This window comes from Pristiophorus japonicus, chromosome 22, assembly GCF_044704955.1.
Source record: "Pristiophorus japonicus isolate sPriJap1 chromosome 22, sPriJap1.hap1, whole genome shotgun sequence".
In the NCBI taxonomy this organism is placed as follows: domain Eukaryota; kingdom Metazoa; phylum Chordata; class Chondrichthyes; family Pristiophoridae; genus Pristiophorus; species Pristiophorus japonicus.
Window position 1 is genome coordinate 60,424,846 of NC_091998.1, and position 25,430 is coordinate 60,450,275.

General features: G+C 48.1%; 1 pseudogene; it reads right to left on the reverse strand.

Annotated features, from left to right (window-relative positions):
- The window catches only part of LOC139235077 (sialic acid-binding Ig-like lectin 13), a 37,496-nt pseudogene extending 26,118 nt beyond the window's left edge, over positions 1-11,378 (reverse strand).
- Positions 11,379-25,430: the final 14,052 nt, after the last annotated feature.

Here is a 25,430-nt window from a genome sequence, read left to right on the forward strand (position 1 = left end):
ACGCTTAACATCCGTAAGACAAAGGTCCTCCACCAGCCTGTCCTCGCCGCACAGCACTGCTCCTCAGTCATCAAGATTCACAGCGTGGCCCATGACAAAGTGGACCACTTCCCATACCTCTGGAGCCTCTTGTCAACAAAGGCAAACATTGATGTGGTGATTCAACACCGCCTCCAGTGCGCCAGTGCAGCCTTCGGCCGCCTGCGGAAAAGAGTGTTTGAAGACCAGGCCCTCAAACATACCACCAAGCTCATGGTCTACAGGGCTGCAATAATACCCACCCTCCAATATGGATCAGAGGCATGGATGATGTACAGAAGACACATCAAGTCACTGGAGATATATCACCAACGATGTCTCGAAAGATCCTGCAAATCCCCTGGGAGGACAGACGCACCAACATCAGTGTACTCGCCCAGGCCAACATCCACAGCATTGAAGCACTAACCACACTCGATCAGCTACACTGGGCAGGCCACTTAGTTCGCATGCCAGACACGAGACTCCCTAAGCAATTGCTCTATGCGGAGCTCCTTCATGGCAAACGAGTCAAAGATGGGCAGCGGAAACATTACAAGGGCACACTCAACGACTCCCTGGTGAAGTGCGACAGCACCACTGATACCTGGGAGACCCTGGCCGAAGACCGCCCTAGGTGGAGAAAGTGCATCCGGGAGGGCGTTGAGCTCTTCGAATCTCAATGCTGCGAGCGAGAAGAGTTCAGGCGCAGGCAGCGGAAGAAGCGTGTGGTAAATCAGTGCCACCCCCCACCCCTTCCCCTGACGAATATGTGTCCCACCTGTGACAGGGTCTGTGGCTCTCGTGTTGGACTGTTCAGCCATCAAATAACTCACTTTAGGAGTGGAAGCAAGGCTTCCTCAATTCTGGTGAACATTGACAGACACAGTCAAGATATTTAGTCAATTAGAGGCTGCTTTGGGACTGAACTGGAAGGTAGCACTACATTACTGATGATCAGACGTGGCGTTCTAATAATTTGTCCTTATTGTTAACATGTAATTGCCAGTTTATGTTAGTTCCCATTGACTGTTGAATGTGAATGTTGAGTAGTTATAACACAGCACTTACCAGAAACATGAAGCCGTGTTGCAGGGAAGTCATTAAACGTATCACTGTTTGCGAATTCTATTCTGAAAAAATTAGGTCCTGAATCTTCCTGTATGATGTTGTTTATAATCAGGGAACAGTCGCCATCTTTCAGGTCTCCTGACAGCCAGGTCCGATGGTGTAACCTTTCTGACTCGTGATTACGATACTCGGAGTGAAAGGCTGCAGACGATAATGTTCATTCCTCGCTCTTAAACCAGAATTCACCTCGAAGTTGGTTTGCCACATGCAACGGATAACTGTAATGATATGGAATCTGCACACACAAACTTTCCTGTGCTGTCACATCTCGTGGAGTGTCGCCTTCCCACTCTTGGGACAATACAGCTGAGGAGAAAAATATCAATATTTAGCACTGGATGCCTTGTCGATCCACTGGACTCGCTATCCACCCCTCCATCACAGGCATACAGTGGCTGCTGTGTGTACCATCTACAGGACAACCCGAGAACTCCCCTAAGTTACATCCTCCCCTGTGACTTCCATCACCTCAAGGACACAAGCAGCTACGTGATGGGATGCCCATGATCTCCAGGTCACACAACATCCTACCTTGGACATTTATCACTATTGCTGCATCGTCGCTGGGTCAGCATCCTGGAGTTCTCAACCTAAAACCATTGTGGGACGCCTTCAGCACAAGGACGGCAGTGGGTCAAGGAGAAGGCCCACCACCTCCATCTTCTTAGGGCAACTCTGGATGGGCGAGTATATGACATCTACTACATGACCTTATCTACTCCTTCTGTTACTTCTGTCAAGCATGATCTTCACTTTTGAAATGTATTCTTTACTATATTTTCAGTTTATAGATGTATTTCTATTAGATTTTTGAGTAAAGATTTCATTATCTTTCCTACCTCTGTTGTTATTCTAATTGATCAATAGTTCCCTGGACTTGTTCTATATCCCTTTTTAAATGTAGGAATAACATTAGCTGTCTCCCAGTCCTCTAGCGCTGTTCCCTTTTCTATATATGTATAAAAAAGTGTCTCCGCTGTACCTTCCAAGCTGATTTTAGTATGCGCGGATGCATTCCATCCAGGGTTTATACTCTGAGTTTCACTATTTTATGAATTAGCTCTGTGCCCCCGCTGACCCTCCCCCAGCGCCTTTCTTTTTTAAATGTCTTGATAACTTTTTGATCTCTTTTTCTAATGTTATATCCGCCCTGTTAGTCTCCCTGCTAAATACTGAGGCAAAGTGATCCAAAAATGAATATAAAACACTGCACATCATAGAATCATAGAAACTTACAGCACAGAAGGAGGTAATTCAGCCCATTGTGTCTGTGCCAGCTTAAAGAACGATCCAGCATAATCCCACTTTCCAGCCCATGTTCTGAGCTTGTAGCGGAGTACTGGGGAGGAAGGCTTGAGCAATCAAGATTATAGTGATGCCACATGTCGAACAGACTCAGTCACATTGTCCGCGGATGCCACGCCCACCTGTATTCATGCCTTTTCCTCAGCGAGCAATGTTCTATGTGTGAAGACAACTTTTGACCCAACAGGTGGCTCCATCAGCCTAAAGGATGGAAAGGAGTCCTGGACATGGGAGTGGACAAGTTCATTCTCTGTTGGCTTAAGGACCTCAGGACCCTGTTTAGTGAAGCAATCCTTCCACCGAACACAATGCCTAAAAGATGCACCAATTGAGATATATTCTATACTGATTTGCAAGGAACAGTGGATTAGGATCCATCAGAACTCACGGCATTATCACCATCATGAATCACTAATTAGCCCAACCTTCCTGTTTGCTCTCCATGCCATCTGATTGGCTAAGCTGATTCAGTCTTCTTGGCGAATTTTGGACCCTCGTTGTCTAAGGAATCACTTTGAATCCTCATTGTCTAAAGGATTATTTTAGATACAAAACCAATATTATTGTAGGTTGATTCCAATACAGCATTATAGACTGACTGGAACCTGTGCGGAGGGGAGTGGGCAGGTCGGAAGCCTCCTCGTAGGACTGCTCCTGGGCATGGTCAAGGTGGCCATTAAACGATCCAGGCAGCAGTCGAGAGGGTTGTTTAGCCTGACTGCCTACATCTCTTCTGCGGTTACGTTCGAGCCAGGGTGTCCCTGGAGATGGAGCACACGGTGTCCGCCGGTACGCTCGTGGCCTTCTGCGAGAGGTGGGCGCCGGAGGGACTGGAGTACATCATCACCCCTGGCAACCAAATTTTAATTTGATTAAGATTATGTCAAAAGTTAATTTGTTTATTTGTCGGTTTTATTGCCCCTTTAATAAGGCAACATTTGATTTACAGATCAACTAAAATTGTTGTAGACTGCCTGGTCCCCAGCTCAGCATGGGCCCTGTTCCAGCATTGTAGACTGACTGGTCCCCAGCTCAGCACGGGCCCTGCTTCAGCATTGTAGACTGACTGGCCCCCCAGCTCAGCACAGGCCCTGCTCCAGCATTGTAGACTGACTGGTCCCCAGCTCAGCCCGAGCCCTGCTCCAGCATTGTAGACTGACTGGCCCCCCAGCTCAGCACAGGCCCTGCTCCAGTATTGTAGACTGACTGGCTCCCCAGCTCAGCACAGGCCCTGCTCCAGCATTGTAGACTGACTGGCCCCCCAGCTCAGCACAGGCCCTGCTCCAGCATTGTAGACTGACTGGCCCCCCAGCTCAGCACAGGCCCTGCTCCAGTATTGTAGACTGACTGGCCCCCCAGCTCAGCACAGGCCCTGCTCCAGCATTGTAGACTGACTGGCCCCCCAGCTCAGCACAGGCCCTGCTCCAGCAGACACTTTGAAGCACAGCAGCAAAGTGCCTCCAGCCTGAGCTCTGAATGTGTCGGAGGTGCAGCTGTGTTGGGCTCATGACTTTCACAGATGGTCTCACTATGCGTTTGTTAAACTGAACCGGACCACACAATAAACATTGATGTCAAACATCTCTTGTTCCCTGTCCTACTGCAATATTCATGGTTTCAGACAAGGATAAAAGCAAAATAATGCGGATGCTGGAAATCTGAAATAAAACAGAAAATGCTGGAAATACTCAGCAGGTCAGGCAGCATCTGTGGAGAGGGAAAGAGTTATGGTTTCAGGTCGATGACCTTTGGTCAGAACTGGAAAAAGTTAGAGATGCACCAGGTTTTAAGCAAGTGCAGTGTCAGGGAAAGGCGAGAGAAGAGGAAAGAACAAAGGGAAAGGTCTGAGATAGGCTGGAAGGTGTTTCATTACTTCATTACAATCTCCTTTTGCTTTGTAGAATCATACCTTTGTCATTTGATCTGTCCTTCCTTTCCCTCTCCACAGATGCTGCCTGACCTGCTGAGTATTTCCAGCATTTTATGTTTTTTTTTAAATTGTTGATGAGGAACTTATTTCATAGAATCAAATAATCTTACAGCATGGAAGGAGGTCATTTATCCCATTGTGCCTGTGCCAGCTCTTTGATGGAGCTATCCAGTTAATCCCAATCTCCTGCACTTTCACCATAGCCCTGCAAATTTTTACCCTTCAAATATGTATGCAACTCCCTTTTGAAAATTACTATTGAATGTGCTTCCACCTCCCTTTCAGGCAGTGCCTTCCAGATCATAAGAAGATAAGAAATAGCAACAGGAATAGGCCATACGGCCCCTCGAGCCTGCTCCGCCATTCAATAAGATCATGGCTGATCTGATCATGGACTCAGCTCCACTTCCCCGCCCGCTCTCCATAACCCCTTACCCCCTTGTCATTTAAGAAACTATCTATTTCTGTCTTAAATTTATTCAATGTCCCAGCTTCCACAGCTCTCTGGGGCAGCGAATTCCACAGATTTACAACCCTCTGAGAAGAAAAAATTTCTCCTCATCTCCGTCTTAAATGGGCAACCCCTTATTCTAAGAACATGCCCTCTAGTTCTAGTCTCCCCCATCAGTGGAAACATCCTCTCTGCATCCACCTTGTCAAGCCCCCTCATAATCTTATATGTTTCGATAAGATCACCTTCATTCTTCTGAATTCCAATGAGTAGAGGCCCAACCTACTCAACCTTTCCTCATAAGTCAACCCCCTCATCCCCGGAATTAACCTAGTGAACCTTCTCTGAACTGTCTCCAAAGCAAGTATATTCTTTCATAAATATGGAAACCAAAACTGCATGCAGTATTCCAGGTGTGGCTTCACCAATACCTTATATAGCTGCAGCAAGACTTCCCTGCTTTTATACTTCATCCCCTTTGCAATAAAGGCCAACATACCATCGCCCTTCCTGATCACTCGCTGTACCTGCATACTATCCTTTTGTGCTTCATGCACAAGTACCCCCCAGGTCCCTCTGTACTGCAGCACTTTGCAATTTTTCTCCATTTAAATAATAACTTGCTCTGATTTTTTCTGCCAGAGCGCATAACCACACACTTTCCAACATTATACTCCATCTGTCAAATTTTTGCTCACTCACTTAGCCTGTCTATCTCTTTTTGCAGATTTTGTGTGTCTTCCTCACTCATTGCTTTTCCTCCCATCTTTGTATCGTCAGCAAACTTGGCTACGTTACACTCAGTCCCTTCTTACAAGTTGTTAATATAGATTGTAAATAACAACTTGCTGCATTTAAAAAATGCTCATCTCCCTTTGCCTTGGAGCGTAATCATCACTGAACAGTGAGCCGACATTTTATTTTCAACAGCGAGTTGTTGTGATCTGGAATGCACTGCCTGAAAGAGCGATGGAAGCAGATTCAACAGTAACTTTCAAAAAGGGAATTTCAATCAATTATTGAAGGGAATTTTGTTTGCAAGGCTCTGGGGAAAGAGCAGGTGAGTGCAATTAATTAGATGGCTCGAGCAAAAAGCTGGCACAGGCACAATAGGCCAAATAGCCTGGTTCTGTGCTGTATCGTTTTATGATTCTATGAAATGTAACTGCACAGGACATCAAAGGCAAACAGAGCAACTCTCAACAGTTTAGACTTTTATAGACTTCCTGGCTTATCTGCTTTTTATCTTTAAAATGTGTTGCACCCTTATCATGGTTCTGATTATGGTTAGAATGGGCAGGAAGGGTGATGTTGAACTGACTGTTTATTCTAAGTGCTGCAGTGTTGTCATCATGGTGACTTACACTAAAATTAGGGTCTTTGTGCTCCTCCAATTCTGGCCATTTGTCCATCCATGCAGTTTAGGCAGGGAATTCTAGCGTTAGATTCTGGACGACTGAAGGCGTGGCTGCCATTGATGGCACGATGAAAATCGTGGAGGCACAAGAGAAAAGAATTGGTGGAATGCAGAGAACTCAGAGGGTTTTAGGGCTGGAGGAGGAACAGAGATAACGAGGGTGTGCGAGGCCACAGAAGGATTTCAGCACGAGGGTGAGGATGTTAAATTTATGGGGGGATAAATTGGCCTGGTTTGCACCTCCCATTAGCGCCTCCAGGGCCAGTAACTGGGCGCTAAGGGTTTACCGACTGGGTGCAGCGAAATCACCGACACACGGGAAATTCCCTGGTGGGATTGCGCCGGCTCTAAAACTTACCGCCTCGATCTCTTGCACCCCGGTGATCGTGACATCATCCGGTGCGCTGCGCCCCGGATGTAAAATTCGCTTCCGCCCCCTGCAGCATCGCTGGGCATCAACAACGGCAGCTGCATGAGGCGTTGTCACCTCGGCTGACCGCTTGGGGAGCGCTAATTAAACTCAGTGGTGGGCAGGTAGGGCAAGTTTGAATTATGTCCCCAGTGTGTTGCAGTTTTCATTTTTTGGACCCCACGATTGCTTAGCCCTGCACTTCCTCCGAGTGCTTGGGGCTGCTAGGCGTGTATTGCAGGTGCCATCGCCCAACAGACGCAGCCTTAGGATTCAATCAGCATTGGCCCTTCCCTTCAAGTGTGGGAAGGAGCCTGTACAACCGGCAGCATTGGACTGAACATCGTGCAGCACTCTGCTGATACCACCCCTCTCACTCATTTTTGCACTCAAAGGGAAGTGGTAGCGGTTGATTTCACACTCCACTTCTCTCTTCGAGCACTAAAGCAGAATTTCCAGACAGAATCAAATCTTTAGGGCCCGGCGACACTTTTGCGCTTCCACAGAAATGATCACCCCAAACAGGGCGCTACGCAATTTCTAGCCCGAGGTGTTGCCAGACAAGGAGCCAATGTATGTCTGTGAGCACATGGGTGATGGGTGAACGGGACATAGTGCGAGCTAGTACACTGGGTTACTGCTGAATCATAGCACAATAAGCATGAGCTTTTGCACAGACTATTAACCATCAAGCTGACAATGATATTACCTTGGAGAAGTCACATGAGGAAGTAAGATTTCTTGACCATTGTCCGCTCGTAAATATTCCATCAACTTCTCACTCTCTTGGTCTGAAAGAGAAAGGAATTAATGAGACCTCACCTCTTGCCTGATAGCTCTCAGGAGATTGAAACAGTTTAGACAATGTCTTCATGGACTAATTTGAATCTCTGCAGGACGTAAGGTTCTCTACATTAAGTTACGAGGATTAAAGAAAGAAAAACAAATAAATACTTGTCGTTCTTTCGTGCCTTTCACGACCTTGGCAGCTAATTTGCACATAGCAATGTTCCACAAACAGCTATGTGATAACTGGTCAGACAATCAGTATTGCCTCTCCCACAGTGCAGCACACCCTCAGTGCTGAACCACCAACAGTGCAGTACTGCATCAGTACTGACCCTTTGACAATGAAGCGCTCCCTGAGTATAGCCAGTCTGCCAGTGCAGCAGAGAGCTCTCTCAGTTCTTTCCCTCCAACAGTGCAGCAGTCCTTCAGTACTGCCCCTCCAACAGTGCAGCAGTCCTTCAGTACTGCCCCTCCGACAGTGCAGCAGTCCCTCAGTACTGACCCTCCGACAGTGTAGCGCTCCCTCAGTACTGAACATCCGACAGTGAATAAGAACATAAATTAATTAAGAACAGGAGTAGGCCACTTGGTCCTCGAGCCTGCTCCACCTTACAATATGGCAGGCAGTGACTAGTGGAGTGCCGCAAGGTTCTGTGCTGGGGCCCCAGCTGTTTACATTGTACATTAATGATTTAGACGAGGGGATTAAATGCAGTATCTCCAAATTTGCGGATGATACTAAGTTGGGTGGCAGTGTGAGCTGCGAGGAGGATGCTATTAGGCTGCAGAGTGACTTGGATAGGTTAGGTGAGTGGGCAAATGCATGGCAGATGAAGTATAATGTGGATAAATGTGAGGTTATCCACTTTGGTGGTAAAAACAGAGACAGACTATTATCTGAATGGTGACAGATTAGGAAAAGGGAAGGTGCAACGAGACCTGGGTGTCATGGTACATCAGTCATTGAAGGTTAGCATGCAGGTACAGCAGGCGGTTAAGAAAGCAAATGGCATGTTGGCCTTCATAGCGAGGGGATTTGAATACAGGGGCAGGGAGGTGTTGCTACAGTTGTACAGGGCCTTGGTGAGGCCACACCTGGAGTATTGTGTACAGTTTTGGTCTCCTAACTTGAGGAAGGACATTCTTGCTATTGAGGGAGTGCAGCGAAGGTTCACCAGACTGATACCCGGGATGGCGGGACTGACCTATCAAGAAAGATTGGATCAACTGGGCTTGTATTCACTGGAGTTCAGAAGAATGAGAGGGGACCTCATAGAAACGTTTAAAATTCTGACGGGTTTAGACAGGTTAGATGCAGAAAGAATGTTCCCAATGTTGGGGAAGTCCAGAACCAGGGGTCACAGTCTGAGGATAAGGGGTAAGCCATTTAGGACCGAGATGAGGAGAAACTTCTTCACCCAGAGAGTGGTGAACCTGTGGAATTCTCTACCACGGAAAGTAGTTGAGGCCAATTCACTAAATATATTCAAAAGGGAGTTAGATGAAGTCCTTACTACTCGGGGGATCAAGGGTTATGGCGAGAAAGCAGGAAGGGGGTACTGAAGTTTCATGTTCAGCCATGAACTCATTGAATGGCGGTGCAGGCTAGAAGGGCTGAATGGCCTGCTCCTGTACCTATTTTCTATGTTTCTATGTTTCTAAGATAATGACTGAACCTCTACCTCATCTCCACCTTCCAGCATTATACCCATATCCCTCGATTCCCTTAATATTCAAAAATCTATCGATCTGTCTTGTATATACTCAATGACTGATTACCCACAGCCTCTGGGGTAGAGAATTCCAAAGATTCACCACCCGAGCATCCTCTCTGCATCTACCCTGTCGATCCATATAAGAATTTTGTATATTTCAATGAGATCACCTCTCATTCCTCTAAACTCTAAAGAATATAGGCTTAGTCTACTCAATCGCTCCTCATTAATACAATCCTCCCTCAGTGCTGCCTCTCTGACAGTGCAGTACTCCCTCAGTACTGGCCTTCTGACAGTGCACCGCTACCCAAGTACTGACCCTATGACGTGAAATACTGCCTCAATATTGCCCCACCGACAGTGCAGCACTCACTCAATACTGCACCGTGTGCTTTGGCCTGGATTGCAGGCTCAATTCTCTTGTCCCTTGAACTAGAAAGATGTCCTTATGGCAGACTTAAGCCCAATGCTCAGATCTCAATAATTAGAAATCTTTAGAAAGCCTCAATCATTGGAATCTGGATTTGTAAATTCACAACATCAACAAAGGACGCGTTGGTTGTGGAAGTGAATTACAATCGTTGTGTTACTTACCCAGGCCCTGTCCGACTGCTTGCCTGGGGAGTGATCGCTGACACGCACAACTTGGCCTTTTCCTGTGCTTCTCTGTGTATTTAATTAGAAAATGTTGATGTGTAACTGTGAGTCAACTGAGGAAATGGGGAACAAATGAGAAAACATCACCTTGTCTTGCATTGCTGGCATACTATTAACCCTTTGTGTCCTGGCACTATGACGATATTTCTACTCAAAGCTGGCCAGCCATTGACATGGAGTTTTCAGCATGGCTCAGTGGATTTAGCACTCCCTCTTGCCTCTGAGACAGAAGGTCGTGGATTCAGTCCCCACTCTAGAGTTTTGAACCCCATAATCCAGGCCAACACTACCAGTGCTGCACTGTCGGAGATGCCGTATTTCGGATGAGACGTTAACCGATGCCCCGTCTGCCCCCTTGGGTTGATGTAAAAGATCCCACGTCCACTATTCGAAGATCAGAGGGATTTCTCCCTGGATCCTGGGCCAATATTTATCCCTCAATCAACATCGCCAAAACAAATGATGTGGTCTTTATCACATAAATACCGAAACACAGCATAATAAATAAAACTCACATATTTAAAATTAATTGAAATTAAATCTAATTAAATGTTTTAGAAAAAAAATATTTTTGGTATTTTTTTTCCATATGTTTTAATAGGTTTAAAAATAAACTTACCTTAATGAACAGGGTTTTTAATGTAAAATGAGTGTATAAATTTAATTTTTATATGTATTAAAAGTGTTATGTTGGTAAAAGTAAGCTAAGCACGTGCTTTTACCAGGCGTAAAGGTTGAAAGTACATTCGGTGGACATACGTTGGACAAATAGCCCAATCTCTCCTGCACGGATGTCCTTCTCCCAGGGAGTGGAGGATCTGTGTGGAGAAAGCTTGACAGATCAGAAAAGCCGGTATTTGGCGCATGAGCATCTCACCCCGAAAACTGGCTTTTGCGAAGCCTCAGTGGGTCCGTGCGCAATTCGTACGGACAAGGCGAGGCCGGAACTTTCAGCGCAACAACTTAAATTTATATAGTGCCTTTAACGTAGTAAAACGTCCCAAGGCAATTAACAGGAATGTTATTTGACAAAAGTATCAATTTGACACTGAGCCACGCCAGAAGAAATTTGGGCAGATGACCAACAGTTCAGCCAAAGCGATAGGTTTTAAGGAGTGTTTTAAAGGATGAAAGAGAGGTAGAGAGGCGGAAAAGTTTAGGGAGGGAATTCCGGAGCTTAGTGCCCAGGCAACAGAAGGCACAGCCACCGATGGTTGAGCGATAACAATCAGGGATGCTGAAGAAGGCAGTGTTTGAGGAGTGCAGACATCTCGGGGGAGTTGTGAGGCTGAAGGAGATTACAGAGATAGGGAGAGGCACTCACAAGCACACGCTCTCACTGTCCCCAGTCTTTCACACACACAATCTCATTCACACACTTAAACCCACTACTTACTCTCCTTCTCCCACTGTAACACAACCATCCATTCACACTCACTACCGTTCTCTCACATTCTCATTCTCTTAGTCTGTCCCACACACAGACTGACCTCACATTTTCTCACACACTCAAATGCTGCTGAAGCTCACACACACACACTTCCATTGACAGTCATTGAGCATACAATGTGGTGCTGGGCTCGGGGTCAGCTTGGCTCGGTCGGCCGCACTCTGACCTCTGACCCGAGCCTGACCTTCCCTGTGGGCAGAGTCAGCGATGGGGGTTGCGGGGGGAAGGAGGAGACTGACCCCGCAGTTCCCCATTCTCTCCGGCCACACCTGCTGTTCCAGCGTCACTGGCGTCCCTTCCATAGTTGTCCTGTGCGCCCGCTCTCCGTGTGTCCGTGCAGTGAGTGTGAGCGGGGCCGAGCGATGGGACAGGGCGGAGTGGGAGCGGCCTCACAGCCCGGCCCCGCCCTCAGGCTGAGGGGAGGGGAGATTTCTCCCGCCCTGTGTGTAAACAACACAAGCCCCGCCCCCCGCCAGCCCCTGTGTGCAAACAACACAAGCCCCTCCCACCGCCGGCCCCTGTGTGTGACACAAGCCCCGCCCCCCTCCAGCCCCTGTGTGTGAACAACACAAGCCCCGCCCCTCTGTGTGAACAACACAAGCCCCGCCCCCATCGGACCAGCAACAGCCGCAAGGTTTCCTGGGAGATGCAAAACTGCCGCCCCACAGCGCCACCGCCACTCGGAGGCTGTAATTACAGATTGAGAAGGATGATCCCAGAAAGGCGAGGGGATCCCCTCAGCAAAGGGTGAACTGGCTGGGTTCCTTTACTCTTGAAAAGAAAGACTTGCATTTAGATAGCGCCTTTCATGACCAGCAGACCTCCCAAAGCGCTTTACCGCCAATGAAGTACATTTGGAGCGTAGTCACTGTTGTAATGTGAAAAAAGGCTGGGGTGACCTAATAAAGGTCTTTACAATTATGAAAGGTTTCAATACAGTGGTTACAGAGAGAATGTTTCCATTTTTGGCAAAGAGCATAACTAGAGGCCATCAATATAAGATCGTCAGCAAGAAATCCAATCGCGAATTTAGAAGAAACTTCTTTACCCAAAAGAGTGCTGAGAGTGTGGAACTCGCCACCACAGGGAGTGGTTGAAGCGAATAGTATTGATGCATTTAAGGGGAGGTTAGATAAGCAAACGAGGGAGAAGGCAATAGAGGGTTATGCTGATAGATTTAGGTGAGGAAAGACAGAAGGAGACTCGAGTGGAGCATAAACACTGGCATGGACTGGTTGGGCCGAATGACCTGTTTCTGTGCCGTATACCCTGGATATAATCTATGTATCATACAGAGCGACATATTTACAAAAGGATGTTTACATTATAAATGTGAACACAGAAATTTACACAATTGTGGGAAAAATGTGACAACATTCCTGATGAAATGCATCCCAGAGTATTAAAAGAGATGGCGGAAGTTATAGCAGATGCATTCGTTATAATCTACCAAAATTCTCTGGACTCTGGGGAAGTACCAGTGGATTGGAAAGCAGCTAATGTAACGCCTCTGTTTAAAAAAGGGGGCAGACAAAAGGCAGGTAACTATAGGCCGGTTAGTTTAACATCTGTAGTGGGGAAAATGCTTGAAACTATCATTAAGGAAGAAATAGCGGGACATCTAGATCGGAATAGTGCAATCAAGCAGACGCAACATGGATTCATGAAGGGGAAATCTTGTTTAACTAATTTACTGGAATTCTTTGAGGATATAACGAGCATGGTGGATAAAGATGTACCGATGGATGTGGTGTATTTAGATTTCCAAAAGGCTTTCGATAAGGTGCCACACAAAAGGTTACTGCAGAAGATAAAGGTATGCGGAGTCAGAGGAAATGTATTAGCATGGATAGAGAATTGGCTGGCTAACAGAAAGCAAAGAATCGGGATAAATGGGTCCTTTTCGGTTGGAAATCGGTGGTTAGTGGTGTGCCACAGGGAACGGTGCTGGGACCACAACTGTTTACAATATACATAGATGACCTGGAAGAGGGGACAGAGTGTAGTGTAACAAAATTTGCAGATGAAACAAAGATTAGTGGGAAAGCAGGTTGTGTAGAGAACACAGAGAGGCTGCAAAGAGATTTAGATAGGTTAAACGAATGGGCTAAGGTTTGGCAGATGAAATACAATGTCGGGAAGTGTGAGGTCATCCACCTTGGGAAAAAAAACAGTAAAAGAGAATATTATTTGAATGGGATAGAAATTATAACATGCTGCGGTGCAGAGGAAACTGGGGATCCTTGTGCATGACTCTTTTAGAGTCTACCTGCAAAACATAAACATTAAACTGTGCCACCCGACCTGGGTGACACACCAGACATTTACAAGGCCCTTTTTTTCCTTTTTTTTTTTTTTGTGTTTTTCATTTTTTTGGGTTTTTTTTTGGGCGCTAAAATCACATTTTTCCAGTGCCCCCTATAAAAGGAGAGGGGGACACTAAAAGCACCGGCAATTAAAACAAATTAAACTTTAAAACGTAAAATCAAATTAAAATTTGGTTGCCGGGCGTGATGATGCACTCCAGTCCCTCCGGTGCCCACCTCTCGCGGAAGGCCGCGAGCGTACCGGTGGACACCGCGTGCTCCATCTCCAAGGACACCCTGGACCGGATGTAAGAGCGGAAGAGAGGCAGGCAGTCAGGTTGAACGACCCCCTCGACCGACCGCTGCCTGGACCGGCTGATGGCACCCTTGGCCGTGCCCAGGAGCAGTCCTACGAGGAGGCCTTCGGACCTACCCGCTCCCCTCAGCACAGGGTGCCCAAAGATCAGGAGAGTGGGACTGACGTGCAGCCAGAATTTCAGGAGCAGCCCCTTCAAATAATGGAACAGGGGCTGCAACCTCGTGCACTCAATAAAAACATGGAACACGGACTCTTCCAGACCGCAGAAATTGCAGGCGGCCTTGTGCATGAAACTCTTTTGAGTTTACCTGCAAAAACATAAACATTAAAACCATGCCACCCGACCTGGGTGACACAGCAGACATTTTCAAGGCCCCTTTTTTGTTAATTTATTTTTTTTTGGTTTTTTTGGGGCGCTAAAATCAAATTTTTACAGTGCCCCCTATAAAAGGGGAGGGGGACACTAAAAGCACCGGCAATGAAAACAAATTAAACTTTAAAACGTAAAATCAAATTAAAATTTGGTTGCCGGGCGTGATGATGCACTCCAGTCCCTCCGGTGCCCACCTCTCGCGGAAGGCCGCGAGCGTACCGGTGGACACCGCGTGCTCCATCTCCAAGGACACCCTGGACCGGATGTAAGAGCGGAAGAGAGGCAGGCAGTCAGGTTGAACGACCCCCTCGACCGCCCGCTGCCTGGACCGGCTGATGGCACCCTTGGCCGTGCCCAGGAGCAGTCCTACGAGGAGGCCCTCGGACCTACCCGCTCCCCTCCGCACAGGGTGCCCAAAGATCAGGAGAGTGGGACTGAAGTGCAGCCAGAATTTCAGGAGCAGCCCCTTCAAATAATGGAACAGGGGCTGCAACCTTGTGCACTCAATAAAAACATGGAACACGGACTCCTCCAGACCGCAGAAATTGCAGGCGGCCTTGTGCATGAAACTCTTTTGAGTTTACCTGTGAAAACATAAAACATGTATCCGTGCCACCCGACCTGGATGACACACACAAGACATTTACAAGGCCCTTTTTTTTTTGGTTTTTTTTTGTGGTTTTTTTTTGGGCACTAAAATCAAATTTTTCCTTTTTTCCAGTGCCCCCTATAAAAGGAGAGGGGGACACTAAAAGCACCGGCAATTAAAACAAATTAAACTTAAAAAACGTAAAATCAAATTAAAATTTGGTTGCCGGGCGTGATGATGCACTCCAGTCCCTCCGGTGCCCACCTCTCGCGGAAGGCCGCGAGCGTACCGGTGGACACCGCGTGCTCCATCTCCAAGGACACCCTGGACCGGATGTAAGAGCGGAAGAGAGGCAGGCAGTCAGGTTGAACGACCCCCTCGACCGCCCGCTGCCTGGACCGGCTGATGGCACCCTTGGCCGTGCCCAGGAGCAGTCCTACGAGGAGGCCCTCGGACCTACCCGCTCCCCTCCGCACAGGGTGCCCAAAGATCAGGAGAGTGGGACTGAAGTGCAGCCAGAATTTCAGGAGCAGCCCCTTCAAATAATGGAACAGGGACTGCAACCTTGTGCACTCAATAAAAACATGGAACACGGACTCCTCCAGACCGCAGAAATTGCAGGCGGCCTTGTGCATGAAACTCTTTTGAGTTCACCTGTGAAAACATAAAAACAATAAACGGTGCCACCCGACCTGGGTGACACTCCAGACATTTTCAAGGCCCTTTTTTTCCCCCCCCTTTTTTTTTTTTTTTTTTTTTTTTTTTTTTTTTTTTTTTTTTTTTTTTTTTTTTTTGGGCACTAAAATCACAATTTTTCCCCAGTGCCCCCTATAAAAGGGAAGGGGACACTAAAAGCACCGGCAATTAAAACAAATTAACTTTAAAACGTAAAATCAAATTAAAATTTGGTTGCCGGGCGTGATGATGCACTCCAGTCCCTCCGGTGCCCACCTCTCGCGGAAGGCCGCGAGCGTACCGGTGGACACCGCGTGCTCCATCTCCAAGGACACCCTGGACCGGATGTAAGAGCGGAAGAGAGGCAGGCAGTCAGGTTGAACGACCCCCTCGACCGCCCGCTGCCTGGACCGGCTGATGGCACCCTTGGCCGTGCCCAGGAGCAGTCCTACGAGGAGGCCCTCGGACCTACCCGCTCCCCTCCGCACAGGGTGCCCAAAGATCAGGAGAGTGGGACTGAAGTGCAGCCAGAATTTCAGGAGCAGCCCCTTCAAATAATGGAACAGGGACTGCAACCTTGTGCACTCAATAAAAACATGGAACACGGACTCCTCCAGACCGCAGAAATTGCAGGCGGCCTTGTGCATGAATCCCAAAATGTTAGTTTGCAGGTGCAGCAGGTAATCAGAAAGGCGAATGGAATGTTGGCCTTTATTGCGAGAGGGATGGAGTACAAAAGCAGGGAGGTCCTGCTGCAACTGTCTCGGGTATTGGTGAGGCCACACCTGGAGTACTGCGTGCAGTTTTGGTCACCTTACTTAAGGAAGGATATACTAGCTTTGGAGGGGGTACAGAGACGATTCACTAGGCTGATTCCGGAGATGAGGGGGTTACCTTATGATGATAGATTGAGTAGACTGGGTCTTTACTCGTTGGAGTTCAGAAGGATGAGGGGTAATCTTATAGAAACATTTAAAATAATGAAAGGGATAGACAAGATAGAGGCATAGAGGTTGTTTCCACTTATCGGGGAGACTAGAACTAGGGGGCACAGCCTCAAAATACGGGGAAGCCAATTTAAAACCGAGTTGAGAAGGAATTTCTTCTCCCAGAGGGTTTTGAATCTGTGGAATTCTCTGCCCAAGGAAGCAGTTGAGGCTAACTCTTTGAATGTATTCAAGTCACAGATAGATAGATTTTTACCCAATAAGGGAATTAAGGGTTATGGGGAGCGGGCGGGTAAGTGGGGCTGAGTCCACGGCCAAATCAGCCATGATCTTGTTGAATGGCGGAGCAGACTCGAGGGGCTCGATGGCCTACTTCTGTTCCTAATTCTTATGTTCTTATGTTCTTATAACAGGAGGTAACATTTTGGAGACACATATTGTGCAAAGAATTAAGATGTTTAATATAGATATATTTGTACATATTCAGTTTAATCCATTTTGTTAATAAATGTAGCATTATACATAATGCAAAGCTTCTTGCAATCTTTCACAGCATCAAAAGGTGCAACAATCAGAATGAACGTTCCTATCTGCTATTAAAGTTCACTGGTGCCACATTTTTGTTCATTATTCACTCATTTTGGCTCCACACAGTAAGGCAGTGCCTCAGTTATGTTGTGGCCATTCAGGTTTAAAAACAGGAGCTGAGTGTTGTAATTGAGGCCGTACTGCTGGCGGAAGAAATATGTCGCCAGCACTCACCATCTGGGGCGATGCTCGATGTACAGGTATCTCTGCAGGATCTGAAGATGGAAAGTCACAGCCTGGGTGCTCACGCACACCAGCGCTTGACTGCCATCCCTAAGCGGGAGACTCAGAACCACAGCAGAGACCCAATACTTCCTGTTGTCCCGGAAGAAGCCGATGAGCTTCTGCTGTATCTTGGTGGCAAATGCAGGGAGAGGGATCAAAGTGACCAACCGGTACCACAGCATAGCAGCCACCAGCTGGTTTAAGATTAGCGCTCGACCCCTGTAGGACTGCACTCGGAGCAGTCCTGTCCAGCGCCCTATGCAAGCAGTGACTTTGGCCTCCAGCTCTTGCTAGTTCGCCGGCCAGGCTTCCTCGGCAGGGCTAAGGTAATGCATCCCTTACCCGAAAGCACGCAGAGTCCAGAAAAGATATTCATGATCCACCCTGTCGAACACCTTCTCTTGATCGACGGAATGGAAGGCGACCGAGAGACCAGCCCTTTGGAAATGGTGGACCAGGTCCCGGACCAGATGGATGTTATCATGCATAGTCCGGCCGGGACCATGTAGGATTGGTCGGGGTGGATCATATGGTCCACCATGGAGCCAAGGCGAGCAGGCTTGGCTCTGGCAAGAATTTTGTCATCCATGCTGAGCAGGGAGACCAGGTGCCAGTTCTTAAGCAGGCAGAGATCACCCTTCTTAGGCAGCAGGATGATGACCGCCCTGCGCCATGAGAGGGGCATCTCCCCGGTCACCAGCCTTTCACTCAGGACCCGAGCATAGTTGCCCCCCAGGACATCCCAGAATGCCCTGTGTAACTCCATGGTCAGCCCGTCGAGCCCCGGGGACTTGTCCCTCGAGAGTTCATGGAGATCATCGGTCAGGTTCGCCAGACCTAGCGGAGTGTCCAGATTTTCGGCGCCCTCCGGGCCATCCTTCATCAGCTCCTCCCATGAAACTCTGTGCACTTCCTTGCTGGATAGATCCAGAGAGAATCGACCTGTGTAATATGTTCAGGCTCTGGCACTGATGCCTTCCGGCTCCAAGACCAGATATCCGTCGTTGGCCACCAGCATCAAGAGTTGCTTACGGACCCTCCATCTTTTTTCCAGCGAGTAGAAGAAGACGGAGCCATGGTCCAGGTCCTGGACTAACCGGATCCGTGACCTCACGTAAGCGCCTCGGGACCCAACGAGCTGCAGGTCCTTCAGCGCATCCTTCTTCTCTTCATACAACGTCCACAGTATCAGGTCCTGGACAACTTGACCGAGACGGGACTCCAGCTCGAGCATTTCCTTCTCCAGGCACCCAAACCTGGACTCCCACCTCTTGGTTGACCCCTTCACATACTCTTAGAAACAGAGAAAATAGGTTCAGGAACAGGCCATATGGCCCTTCGAGCCTGCACCACCATTCAATATCATGGCTGATCATGCAACTTCAGTTCCACACTACTGCCTTCTCTCCATACCCCCGATCCCTTTAGCTGCAAGGGCCACATATAACTCCCTTTTAAATATATCCAATGAACTGGACTCAACAACTCTCTGTGGTAGAGAATTCCACAGGTTCACAATTCTCTGGGTGAAAAAGTTTCTCCTCATCTCGGTCCGACATGGCTTACCCCTTATCCTTAGACTGTGACCCCTGATTCTGGACTTCCCTAACATCGGGAACATTCTTCCTGCATCTAACCTGTCCCATCCCATCAGAATTTCATATGCTTCTATGAGATCCCCTCTCATTCTTCTAAATTCCAGTGAATATAAGCCTCATCGATCCAGTCTTTCTTCATATGTCAGTCCTGCCATCCCGGGAATCAGTCTAGTGAACGTTTGCTGCACTCCCTCAATAGCAAGAATGTCCTTCCTCAGATTAGACGACCAAAACTGCGCACAATACTCAAGGTGTGGTCTCACCAAGGCCCTGTACAATGGCAGCAAGACCTCCCTGCTCCTATACTCAAATCCTCTTGCTATGAAGGCCAACATGCCATTTGCTTTCTTAACTGCCTGCTGTACCTGCATGCCTTCTTGACACCCAGGTCTCATTGCACCTCCCCTTTTACTAATCTGTCACCATTCAGATAATAATCTGCCTTCCTGTTTTTGCCACCAAAGTGGATAACCTCACACTGCATCTGCCATGCATTTGCCCACTCACCTAACCTGTCCAAGTCACCCTGCAGCCTCTTAGCATCCTCCTCACAGCACACACTGCCATCCAGCGTAGTGTCATCTACAAACTTGAAGATATTACATTCAATTCCTTTGTCTAAATCATTAATATATATTGTAAATAGCTGGGTCCCAGCACTGAATCTTGCGGTACCCCACTAGTCACTGCTGTGACAGAAGACACGGACGTGAGCATTGCCCACATCCCACCATAGTCCCAAGGAGGGGAAGCCCCCCTGCTCCCTTCTCCAGTCGACCCAGAACCGATGGAACGAATCCTGGAATCTCTCATTCTCCAGCAGCAAGTTGTTAAAATGCCTGCACATGGACCCCACCCACGCGTGGAGCGAAGCAAGCTCCGCTCATACCAGGTGGTGGTCTGAGCACGGCACCGGATGCATGGAACGCAGGAGACGTATGCCCAGGAAATGTTTAGGCAGTCGATTCTGGACTTTCCTCTTTCAGGCCTCACCCAAGTGAAGGTGCTGGAGTCGGGATGGAGATTTTCCCATATATCCACCAAGTCGAAGGACCGATAAGGGATTAAGGGGTTATGGGGAGCAGGCAGGGAAATGGACCTAAGTCCATGATTGGATCAGCCATAATCGTATTAAATGGTGGAGCAGGCTCGAGGGACCGTATGGCCTATTCCTGCTCCTATTTCTTATGTTCTTATGTTCTTGAGACCCGACCAGGTCTTTAAACTACTGCATTGCCGCCAAGCTCTGCGGGGGCACCGTAGCAGTCCCTCGCCTCGAGGGTGCAGTTAAAATCCTCCCCGAGAACTATGCAGTCACTGAAATCAATGGAGCCTAAAAGGGTGAACACTTCTTCAAAGAAGCGCACTTGCTGTGACTGGGCTGAGGGGCGTACACGTTCACTAAATGGAGCACCATGTCCACTAGGCGACTGTAACATTCAGACCCTCGAGCATGTTACATAGGAACAGGGGCAGGCCATTCAGCTCCTCAAGACAGTTTAATAGGAACAAGAGTGTTATGTATTGAACCCCTTGTAACCTGTATTACACTACCACCTGAGGGTCTACCTGTTGGAGTCCCAAGTGATCCCAGCATGCCTTGGGAGCAGGGTATATAAGCAGGCAACCCATGAGGTACGTGCACTATGGAGTCTTATTAAAGGAGCTAAGGTCACACTTGCTCACTGTACACAGTACTCAGTTTCATCCTTTATTATGAATGTATCAATTGCCGACGAGGTAACAAACAACCGCACGAAAATGCAAAAAATAGTTGGTATCCTGGAGAAGTTCTCAGAAGGGGACGATTGGGAGGCCTTCATGGAGAGACTCGACCAATACTTTGTGGCCAATGAGCTGGAAGGGGACAGGAGCACTGCCAAATGAAGGACGGTCCTCCTAACTGTTTGTGAGGCAACAATCTATGGCCTCATGAAGTATCTCCAGGCCCTCGCAAAACCAACGGCTAAATCCTATGAAGAATTGTGTACACTGGTCTGGGAGCACCTAAATCCTAAGGAAAGTGTTTTAATGGCAAGATAATAGTTCTTCACAAGTCAACGGTCGGAGGGCCAGGAAGTGGCGAGCTATGTCGCCGAGCTAAGGCGCCTCGCAGGACATTGCAAATTGGAGGGATTCCTAGAACAAATGCTGAGAGACTATTTTACACTGGGCATTGGCCATGAGGCAATCCTTCGCAAACTGTTGACTGTAGAAACCCCGAATCTAGGTAAAGCAATAACGAAAGCCCAGGCATTTATGTCCACCAACGACAAAACCAAACAGATTTCGTAAAGTAAAGAAGTTTCGGCCAGTATTGTGCATAAGGTAACGTCGTTCTCGAGCAGGAATATACATGGCAGAACGCACATGCTGGCTGCTACTGCCTGACCTCAGATGGCCCAGAGTCAGCCATCAATCGTTAATGCGAGGCAGTTAACCTCTTATTTGCCACTGTGGAGGTGATCATCGGCCCCATCAATGCCACTTCAAGCACTATACATGCAACGGTTGCAGAACAATGGGACACCTCCAGCTAATGTGCAGGCGAGCTGCAAACCCTGCAAACCACCATGTTGCAGAGGAAGATCGATCCACTATGGATCAGGCTGAATTGGAGACTCCTACCGAGGAGCCAGAAGTGTACGGGGTACACACATTCACCACAAAATGTCCACCAATAATGTTGAAAGTTGAACTGAACGGAATTCCACTCTCGATGGAACTGGACACGCGTGCAAGTCAGTCCATAATGAGTAAAAAGGCCTTTGACAGGCTGTGGGACAAAAAGGCACACAGGCTCAAGCTCAGCCCCATTCACACCAAATTAAGGACTTACACCAAGGAACTAATCCCTGTAATTGGCAGTGCAGAAGTCAACGTCTCCTATGATGGAGCAGTACATGAACTCCCGCTGTGGATTGTGCCAGGGGATGTCCCCACATTGTTTGGCAGAAGCTGGCTGGGAAAAATACATTGGAACTGGGACGACATCCGAACACTTTCGTCCGTCGACGACGCCTCATGTGCCCAGGTTCTGAGCAGGATTCCATCGTTGTTCGACCCAGGCATTTGAAGCTTCTCGGGGGCAAAAGTGCAGATCCATTTGGTCCCCGGTACCCAACCCATCCACCACAAGGCATGGGCGGCATCATATATGATGCGTGAGAAAGTGGAAATTGAGCTGGGCAGGCTGCAGCGAGAAGGCATCATCGCGCCAGTGGAATTCAACGAGAGGGCTAGTCTGATTGTCCCGGTACTTAAAGAGGACGGCACGGTCAGAATTTGTGGGGACTATAAAGTAACGATTAACCGTTTTTCGCTATAGGACCAGTACCCGCTACCCAAGGCAGACGACCTATTTGCGACACTGGCAAGAGGGAAGATGTTCACTAAGCTGGACCTGACCTCGGCCTACATGACGCAGGAGCTGGAGGAGTCTTCGAAAGGCCTCATGCAAAAAGTTATTTTCATCTACAACAGGTGCCCGTTCGGGATTCAGTCGACTGTGGCAATCTTCCAACAAAACATTGAGAGCATGCTAAAGTCGGTCCCTCGCACCATAGTTTTCCAGGACAACATACTGGTTACAGGTCGGGACACCATTGAGCATTTGAAGAATCTGGAAGAGGTTCTTAGTCAGTTGGATCATGTGGGGCTCATTTTGAAACTCTTGAAGTGTGTTTTCCCGGTGCAGGAGGTCAAGTTCTTGGGAAGAAGAATCGCAGCAGATGGCATCAGACCCACCGATGCCAGACGGAGGCCATCAAGAACGCGCCTAGACCACAGAATGTGATGGAGCTGCAGTCGCTCCTGGGACTCCTTAACTATTTTGGTAATTTCCTACCTGGGTTAAGCACCCTGCTAGAACTCCTACATGTGCTACTGCGCAAGGGAGACGACTGGGTATGGGGGAATTCACAAGAGGCTGCCTTTAAGAAAGCCAGAAATTTGTTGTGTTCAAACAAACTGCTTGTCCTGTATAACCCTTGTAAAATATTAGTGCTAGCTTGCGATGCGTCATCATATGAGGTCGGGTGTGTGTTACAACAGGCTAACGAATCGGGGATTTTGCAACCGGTCTCTTATGCGCCCAGGAGTTTGTCCAAGGCCAAAAGGGCCTACTGCATGATTGAAAAAGAGGCTCTAACGTACTTTTACGGGATAAAGAAAATGCACCAGTATTTATTTGGCCTTAAGTTTGAGCTTGAAACTGACCACAAGCCGTTCATATCGCTGTTCTCTGAGAGCAAAGGGATTAACACCAATGCCTCCGCCCGCATCCAAAGATGGGCACTTACGTTGTCGGCATACAACTATGTAATCCATCACAGACTGGGCAAAGAGAACTGCGCAAATGCTCTCAGTCGGCTGTCATTGCCCACCATCGGGGTGGAAATGGCACAGCCAGTGGACTTGCTCATGGTAATGGATGCATTCGAAAATGATAAGTCCCCCGTTACAGCCCACCAGATCAGGACCTGGACCAGCCAGAATCCTTTACTATTCCTGGTTTAAAAAAAGCTGTGTCCTTCATGGGAGCTGTTCCAGCGTCCCAGCGGAGATGGAGGAGGCGATTAAACCGTTCCACCGATGCAAAGACGAAATGTCCCTACAGACGGATTGTCTGTTGTGGGGCAATCACATGGTCTTGCCCAAGAAAGGCAGAGATACGTTAATTTGTGAACTGCACAGCACTCACCCAAGCATTGTAATGATGAAAGCCATAGCCAGATCCCATGTGCGGTGGCCTGGCATCGACTAAGATTTAGAGTCATGCGTGCGCCAGTGCAACACTTGCTCTCAGCTGAGCAATGCACCCAGAGGGGCACTGCTCAGTTTGTGGTCATGGCCCTCCAAACCGTAGTCGAGGATCCACATGGACTATACAGGCCCATTTCTAGGCAAAATGTTTTTGGTTGTCATGAACACTTATTCAAAATGGATTGAATGTTCGATAATGTCAGTAAGCATGTCCACGGCCACTATTGAAAGCCTACTAGCCATGTTTGCCACGTACGGCCTGCCTATATCCTAGTCAACGACAATGGGCCGTGTTTCCCCAGTGCTGAATTTAATGAATTCATGACCCGCAATGGGATCAAACATGTCACATCTGCTCCATTCAAGCCCGCATCCAACAGCCAGGCAGAACGGGCAGTTCAGATCAAGCAAAGCCTGAAATGCGTTTCGAAAGGCTCCCTGCAGACCCGACTATCCTGAGTGCTGCTCAGCTACCGCACCAGATTCCACTCACTCACTGAAGTTCTCCCAGCTGAGCTGCTCATGAAAAGGGCACTCAAAACAAGGCTCTCTCTTGTCCACTCTGATCTCCATGATCACGTGGAGGGCAGGCAGCATCAACAAAGTGTGTACCATGACCGCGAAAATTTGTCACGCGATATTGAGATCAATGATCCTGTGTTTGTAGTCAATTATGGACATGGTCCCAAATGGCTCGCTGGCACGGTCATAGCCAAAGAGCGGAGCAGGGTTATTCAGGCCAAATTGGCTAATGGACTAACGCACAGAAAACATTTGGACCAAATCAAATTGCGGTTCACCAACAGCTACGAGCAACCCGAAGAAGACACCACCAACTTTGACCCTCCAACACACACACAAGTGGCAACTGACATCATAGTTGACCACAAAGCCAAACTCACCATCCCCAGCAGCCCGGCAAGGCCAGCTGTCCAGCAGCCCAGTGAAGAACTAACCAACTCACCCACACCCGCATTTGTACCGAGACGATCGACAAGGGAGCGAAAAGCCCCAGATCGTCAAACCTTGTAAATAAGTGTACTACTGACTTCACGGGGGAGTGATGATATGTATTTAACCCCTTGTAGCCTGTATTGCACTACCATCAGAGGGTCTACCTTTTGGAGTCCAAAGGGAACCCAGCATCCCTTGGGAGCAGTGTATATAAGCAGGCCACCCACGAGGTACCTGCACTCTGGAAACTTAATGAAGGAGCTAAGGTCACACTTGCTCATTGTACACAGTACTCAGTTTCATCCTTTATTATGAACATATCAAAGAGGAGGCCCATTCATCCTCTTGTGCCTGTTGCATACAAACAGGAGGATGCCAATTACCTCCTTGAAATTGTTGCATAGGTACAGGAGACAGGAGGAGGACCATGCAGGCACTCGAACCTGGTACATATGAACAGGAACAGGCTATTCAGCCCTTAGAGGCTGTTACATAGGAATAGGAGGAGACGATTTATCTCCTCAAGACTGGTGCATAGGAACAAGAGGAGACCCATTCAGCCTTTCGATCCTGTTCCATAGGAACAGAGGGGGCCATTCAACCCCTCGACCCAGTGAAGAACTAACCAACTCAGTTTCATCCTTTATTATGAACATATCAAAGAGGAGGCCCATTCAAGAGGAGGCGGCACTTTCAGCCATTCAAGCCTGTTAAATAAGCACAAGAGTTGGCCATTCAGCCCTTCAAATCTGTAACATAGCAACAGGAGGAGGAAATTCCACCACTGGAGACTGTTAAAAAATAACAGGAGACCACCATT